The sequence below is a fragment of the Glycine max genome, chromosome 2 (genome assembly GCF_000004515.6).
Source record: "Glycine max cultivar Williams 82 chromosome 2, Glycine_max_v4.0, whole genome shotgun sequence".
Taxonomy (NCBI): Eukaryota; Viridiplantae; Streptophyta; class Magnoliopsida; order Fabales; family Fabaceae; genus Glycine; species Glycine max.
In genome coordinates this window covers 49,396,427-49,404,449 of record NC_016089.4, presented here as the reverse complement: position 1 = coordinate 49,404,449, position 8,023 = coordinate 49,396,427, and positions in this window count along the sequence as shown.

Here is an 8,023-nt window from a genome sequence, read left to right as displayed (position 1 = left end):
TTATTATTGTGCCTTTTCTTTTAGCCTTTTGTAATTGGGAAGTGCGTGAAACTGTAATATCTCTACGCAATGTTTATTGGAATAAATATGGGAAGAACCTTAGAGGATTTATGGAAGGATGAGGTGAGAAAGGAGTTTGATAACAAAGGATATGTGGATGAGGCAGATTTGCACCAATTAATATACTTAAAGTGCACCATCAGAGATGCCATGAGGTTACATTCACCTGTGCCATTTTATAATTCCTAGAATAAATAGAGAAAGGTGTCAAACCAATGAATGAAATACCATGATAATTTACAACATTGTCTTGTCAATATTTGTATTAAATATTGAATGTTAAGTTAATAAATAGACTAAAGAGTTTAATAAGGAAAATAATTCACAGGTATCTAAAATCTACGTGACATTTAGAGAGAACATGACTGTAATATGAAAAAGTGATAAGAAAGAGAGAAATGAAAAGAAACAATAGCTATTTATGAAGTGTTTGATATATGAAATGCTCACACATCACTAAAAAATAGTACTAATAAGTTAGATGAATATGGGGGACTTTGGAGATGGAAATTTGGTTAAACTCTGGGAGGACAGGTGGATCCGAATACTGATTCTAATCTTATTCCTTGGAGTAGCGGTATGATGGTATATAAGAATTTACTGGTGGCTGACTAAATTAACCATGAAACTCTTCAGTGGGATGTTCAACATCTTTTTCAGGAACCTGTTGCTACAAAAATTCTTTCCATTCCCCTTCGAAGGAGATACAATAATGTGAAATCTGACTATTTTCATGCTCTTGGTACTCTCAAGCTTCATCCATCCAGTTTGGATGTTGATCCAATTTGTTCTAGATCTGGACAATTCATGTGTTGCTGCTATGTGAAGAGTCAAAGAGAGCTGCAAAATTGGAAATTAACAACATGGACCAACACTCCGACCAAATCCTATGGCTTTTTTTTTCTTCGATGTGGGACAATTTTGGATTTTCTGAAATGTGGGGAGGACATTTTCGTAAATGCTCTTTAAAAATTAACGTTTACTTAACACTATCATAAGAGGGGTGTCAAATATTAGTGTAATTTGCTCATTAGTTTTTGGTGAGAGTCATGGAAATAAATCAAATAATGTGTTGCAGAGTCTTATGGCACATATTTTTATTGAGCCTTGGTTGGGGTTACTGTTATGTGTTTTTCGTATGTCATGCTCTTTTGTAACTATTTCACTAAACTTATTTAATTATTAAATTATTTAATTATAATTATAATCAATTACCTGGATTATACAAGTCTATTAATTACATATACTCATTTTAAATTTTATATTTACTTTATTTTAAAATAATATTACTAACTTTTTTAATATATGTCATAATGGATATTATTTACAACATGCGTAATAAATAAAGAAATACTGTGTAATCCTTATCGACATCAGATAAAAAAATCTCAAGTTATGAGTTTTCGGAGTAAAAGCCTATTTAGAATGATCACATTTGCTTATAGCCTAATTTAGAATATTTTCTTTATCCATACTCTCATTTTTCTCTTGACTTCTTAGGAATTTCTTCATGAAAAAGAACAAAAATCTTATAAGATAAATTTTGAAGCAATAAAGAAACATAAGAAAAACACAAATGAAGAACAAGTTGATAACTCACTAAGGTGGATTCCGATCAATCTTATAATTCAAATTAAATCAATTAGTTTAGTTTAAATTTTTTCCCCATTTAAGTTAGACTTAAATTGAATGAATTCAAATTTAATGTTAATTGATTTGGATGATTCGCATTTTTAAATTTGAATCAATTTAAATATATATATATATATATATATATATATATATATATATATATTGATGGATCTAGGATCCTACATTACTGAAATATTTTATTTTAAAAATAAATTTAGTTATATATAAGAAATAAATACACCATTCATCAAGATCGATACAAGTAGTTAATTTAGTTAATTTTAATATATAATATCATAGATTTAAATGTTATTTCAAAAATAGTTATGGAATCAAATGGTTTAACTGTGATGGTTACATTTAATGACACTGCTAATCTTTTAAGGGATAATTTTTTTCACTAGTGAATATGACTAATCTCATTAGTAGTCTTTATAATAAATAAAAGTATAAAAGAAAATAAACAATTAATGCATTTAACATGATCATATGTTACTTGTATTTAAGGGACAAAATTCTCATTTATTTTATATATATATATAGGAATAAAGGTAGTAATAATTATGATATATACAATAATAAATACATAAATAAAGATATAAGAAGAATGAAAATGAGATAATGAATTTAAACATGTAAAAATTAGATGTACAAAATATAAAATATTTGTGATTTTATTAAAATAAAAGGATGTATTTGCTTACTTTCACTTGAGAATAAATTAAGTGGTTCAAACATAAAATTAGGAAGTGTAAAATATAAAATTATAACACAAATACTAGTGATTTGATTTTATTAAATTGAAGGATGTATTTACTCACACTCATACGAATATAGGTCTCTCTGTCATTGGATATATATTAAAGCTTTGTGCTCTTTTGAGTCTTTCATTGTATTTCACTTCATTTTGCCTTAAAATCAATGTTTATTGTTGGAGAATTTGATTTATTTTCTATTAATATATATAGAAGGGATTTTGTGATATAATTAATTAATTATGTGTTTTTTTATGATTTATGTTACTATTTATTTGGTATATGTCAATTATATTTAAATACATTATTTGTATTTTATGATAATATTATTTATTAATTTTGGAACAAAATCATGTTATTTTTAATTTTTTAAAATTATTTTGTTCAGATATTCAATGACTGAAAATCAATCAATCCATTCATCATCATTGATTTAGTTTGGGATGAAAAAATTAAAATCCAAATCAAATAAAACTAATTAATAAAATCAATTGATTGAATATTATTTTCACCTAAATCCAAACCAAACTCATAGTCAACTTTTTTTATTCGTTTGTAATTTCGTAATATGAATGATAAGTTTATTAAAGAATAACTAGAAATGTGAATAGTCAATAAGGTAATGGATAGTTCGTTGATAATCTCTGTTCTCCCGTGAGCATTTATGAGAATAACGACGATAAATATTTGTAGATGATTATCTTTGTTCTCCCGTGAACATTTATGAGAACGACGACGTGAAATAAAGGCGCGAATGGATTCATGCATCGTACTCTGTGTAAATTTAACAACAAAATTATAAAAAAAAAGCCATGGAAAAATTAACTGACACTATTAAAAAAACTATATTTGATGTGATAATTGACGCTATAAAAATATTTACCCTTTATATATTTTAATAACTAAATTTAAATACTTATACTTAATAGATAAAAAAGAATAATTATAAATTTTATTACAATTACAACTTCTTCCTACCAATTCTCTTTCTTTCTTTGTAAGGCAAATTTTAAATATATTTAATATTTTAAGATTTTTCATTTAATATTTCATATAGGAAAATTAGTATAAAAAAACACTACCGTATAGCATTATAAAAAAAGATGACGCAAAGAGGAAAAGAATTAACTTTAGAAGTTGTCATCGAAAATTTGGAGTGGTAACATTACCAAACAGATTTAAATAATGCAACACAGTACTAATGTTATACGTACAGTATAAAGTAAGGCCATTGGAAATATGGAGTAGTAGCATTACTTAAAAAAACGACTGATAACATTACTAAACAGATTAATTACCCCACTAGAAATTTGAGATCAAACCTCTCTCTTCAACGTAATGACCACAGAATACGAGTGAGTGTGTCTTTCAAGCTCAAACTTTTCCGAGTTCATTCCAATTTTCTTCCTGGAAAAGGCACACCCTTTTGTCTCTTTTCCTAATTTCTACCTTGGTCTTCTCCGTCAACACAACTCCACTCTTGCTCACCACGTTACCATCTTCCCAAGGAATCCTGTTAGGCGTTTACTTGTCAACTATGATCTACAAGCTAATGGTAACATTCTTCTTCCTGATTTTTATTTCTGATACTGTATTTATAACATGGAAATATGATAATAAAGCTGAATATTCAGTAATTATCCAGCTACCCTGTAACTAACTCGAAAATGGAATTGTAACAGAATTGGTTATTGTCTCAAACCAATTTCCTATAACAGAATTACAATAACAATTATCCTATTATCTACTCAGCAAGAGTATTCTGTGTAACTCAAATGTAATCCTGAAAGTGGGCTGGCTTCTTGATATTTCTCTTGGGCCTATCCTTGGTGGGTGCTTCTCTACTAATCATTGTCCTGTTGCTAACAACACCCTCCCCTGGAAACTCAACCTCGTCCCCGAGGTTGTAAAGTGAACGAAGAGCGTCCCAGTCCTCCTAGGAGGTATCCTCCGGCGCGAGGCCACGCCATTGAACCAGGACCGAGCGTGACGGTGGGTCCGTGGTGGTGTCCAGTTTCCAATCTAGGAAAGAGAGGGGCTCGACGAGAGGGTGATGATCAACCTGTGTAGGTGGAAGGGGGTCGTCCACAGGAGGAGGCTGGCCGTGATGGGGTTTTAAGAGGGACACGTGGAAAACAGGATGGATTTTGGAATCCGCGGGGAGCTGGAGGCGGTAGGCCACAGGTCCGACACATTCCGTGATCGGATAAGGACCGTAGAATCTCTTGGCAAGCTTGGAATAATGGGGGCGCATGGAGAGTTGCCGATATGGCTTGAGGCGGACATAGACTAAGTCACCTGGCTGGAAATGGACATCCCGACGGTGGCGGTCAGCGTGGTTCTTCATTGCCATCTGCGCTTTCAATAGACGACTTTGCAACTTAGTGTGCAGAGCTTGGCGGGTGGACAAGAGGGAGTCTGCAGCTTCCACTGACGAGGTGCCCGTGGTGTATGGGGGGAAAGCTGGGGGAGGCTTTCCGTACGTGATCTCGTACGGTGAGAGGCCGGTCCCGGAGTGAGTGGACATATTGTAACTCCATTCGGCCAAAGGGAGAAAGGAGTGCCAGAGGGCAGGCTTGTCATGAACGAACGAGCGGAGATACTGCTCCAGAGTTCTATTAAGGACCTCCGTCTGGCCGTCAGATTCAGGGTGGTACGCAGTGCTATAGCGGAGTTTGGTGCCACAAATGCGAAATAGTTCGCGCCAGAATGAACTGAGGAAGATTGGGTCTCTGTCGGAGACCAAACTGCGGGGAAAGCCGTGCAACTTGCAGACAATGTCGAAGAATAGACAGGCAACCTTATAAGCAGAGTACTTTGGGGGAAGTGCGCCGAGGTGGGTACCCTTAGAATAGCGGTCGACCACCACGAGGATGGTGGTGAAGCCGTGCGACGGCGGAAGGCCGGTGATGAAATCAAGCGACAAGTCCTCCCACAGGCCAGAGGGAATTGGCAGAGGTTGGAGCAAACCAGCGGGTTTACGGGCCTCATATTTAATTTGCTGGCAAATCCGGCACTGAGAAACGAAGCGGTGGACGTCACGGTGCATGTGATCCCAGTAGAAAGAGTCACGGAGGCGGCGCAGCGTCTTCTTTTCACCCATGTGTCCACCCAGTGGGGTGGAGTGGAATTCTTCAAGGAGCATGGGGATGAACGGGTTGTCAGGGGGCAACCACAGCTTGCCGCGAAAGGAGATGCGGCCGGAATTGATGGAATAGTCAGGGTGGGCCTCGGGTTGCTGGTGGAGTGTGGCAAGTAATTCGTGGTAAGCCGGGGATTGCTGTACTGAATGGTGGATATCGGCCATGCAGTCGAGAAGAGGAACGGAAAGGATCAGGCATTGGCCGGCGGGGGTGACTCGAGAAAGAGCGTCTGCGGCTGCATTGCCGGAGCTAGGCCGGTATTGGATGGTGTAAGAGTAGCCCAAGAGTTTGACCAGGTACTGCTGTTGTTCGGGAGTCTGGATTACTTGATTCATCAAGTCCTTCAGACTCTGATGATCGGTAATAATGGTGAAAGGATGGCCGAGGAGGTAGCGACGCCATTTACGGACGGCGGAAGTGATGGCATGGAGTTCCCGGACATAGGTGGAAGAACGTTGCAGCCTGGGGCAGAGAGTCTTGCTAAAATACGCAATTGGATGAGCATTTTGTGATAAAACCGCGCCGACGGCGACCCCTGAAGCATCTGTTTCCAAGCAAAATGGAATCGTGAAATCCGGCGGAATAAGAACGGGGGCCGAAATCATTACCTGTTTGAGGGTGTCGAAGGCGCGTTGGGAGTCGTCAGTCCAATGGAAGCCGTCTTTACGGAGTAATGAGTTTAGTGGGGCAGCCAATGGGGCATAACCTCGGATGAAACGGCGGTAGAAGCCGGTCAGACTAAGGAAACCACGGAGAGCGGTGGTGGTAGTGAGGGTTGGCCAATCCACGATAGCCGAAATTTTGGAGGGATCTGGGGAAACTCCTGTGGCAGAGAGAATGTGGCCCAAATACTGTAATCGGGTCTTAGCAAAGACGCATTTGGACTCGCGGAGGTAGAAGGAATCACGGGCCAGGGTGGAGAAGACAGCCTCGAGATGAAGAAGATGATCGTCCCAAGATGAGCTGTAGACCAAGATGTCGTCAAAAAACACCGCAACGAATTTGCGTAAAAATGGTTTGAGCATTTCATTCATAGTTGCCTGGAACTTTGCTGGGGCGTTACACAGCCCGAAGGGCATCACGCAGTATTCATAGTGGCCGGAATGAGTGCGGAAGGCGGTTTTGTGGATGTCCTCCTCTGCCATGCGGATTTGGTGAAATCCCTGGCGCAAGTCCAACTTAGAGAAACACGAAGCCGCACCAAGCTCGTCCAGCAGCTCATCAATGGTGGGCATGGGAAAACTGTGCTTGATGGTAATGGAGTTAAGGGCGCGATAATCGATACAACAGCGCCAGCTGCCATCCTTTTTTTTAACGAGGAGGACGGGGGATGAGAATGGGCTATGGCTCAGTCGAATCAAACCGGAATCTAGCATAGTCTGGACTTGCTTCTCGAGTTCGGTTTTCTGGCTATGTGGGTAACGATAAGGCTTAACGGTGACTGGTTTGGCCCCTGGGGTGAGGTGAATGTGGTGGGAAATAAGTCGGGCTGGCGGTAACTGGGTTGGCTCCTGGAAGAGGTGGTGGAATTTGGTTAGAAGAGGGTGAAGGGCAAGGGGTGGGGGTTCTGTGGCCGGGAGTAAGGTGGGGGTGGTAGAAAGTGGGGAAGAAGGAGCAGGGCCTAGCTGGAACAGGGCCGCGACGACCTGTGTTCGAAGCATCCGGCGAAGCTGGTGGGCCGAGGCTAGGGGGGGTGTAACCGGGACGTCTGCAAAGAGGGTGATGGGAAGGCCCAAGTGTGTAAAAGACATGGAGAGGGCGGTGTAATCAGTAGTAACCGGGCCCAAGGCCCGTAACCACTGGACCCCAAGGACTAGGTCAGCCCCACTTAAGGGTAACCCGAAGAGATCAGTGGTGAAATGGTGCCCCTGAATGGTGATGGAGACCTGAGGGTAGCGGCGGTCACAATGGATGACGCCACCGTCGCCCACCATAACAGGAAGGGGGGTCACCGGAGTCGATCGGAGGCCGAGGAACTTCGCCACGCGCAGTTGCACAAAATTGTGCGTACTGCCACCGTCCACGAGGATGGTGAGTTGATGACAGCGAACGGTGCCGTAAACGCGGAAGGTTTCCGGGGCGGGCATGCCGGATAAGGCATTCAGACTTAGCAGGGGAGGGGAGTCGTCATGGTGGAGGGGCAACGAGGTTGGTGGAGGGGAATCAGGTGGCTCTGTGGTGAGGGGTGGGTCGGGGTCCTCGGCCGCGATGAGAAGATGAATGCGGGGATTGCAACGATGCCCCGGAGACCATCTCTCGTCGCAGTGGTAGCACAACCCCTTATCTCTTTTCAGGGCTAGTTCTTCAGGGGTGAGGCGGCGAACGGGGGGTTTGTTTGTAGCCGAGGCTGAGGAGGAAGGTGGGGGGTTGGGGGGATAGTGAGGGGTGGTGTTAATCGGGAAATGGTGGCGGTGAGTACGGCGGCGGTCCAGA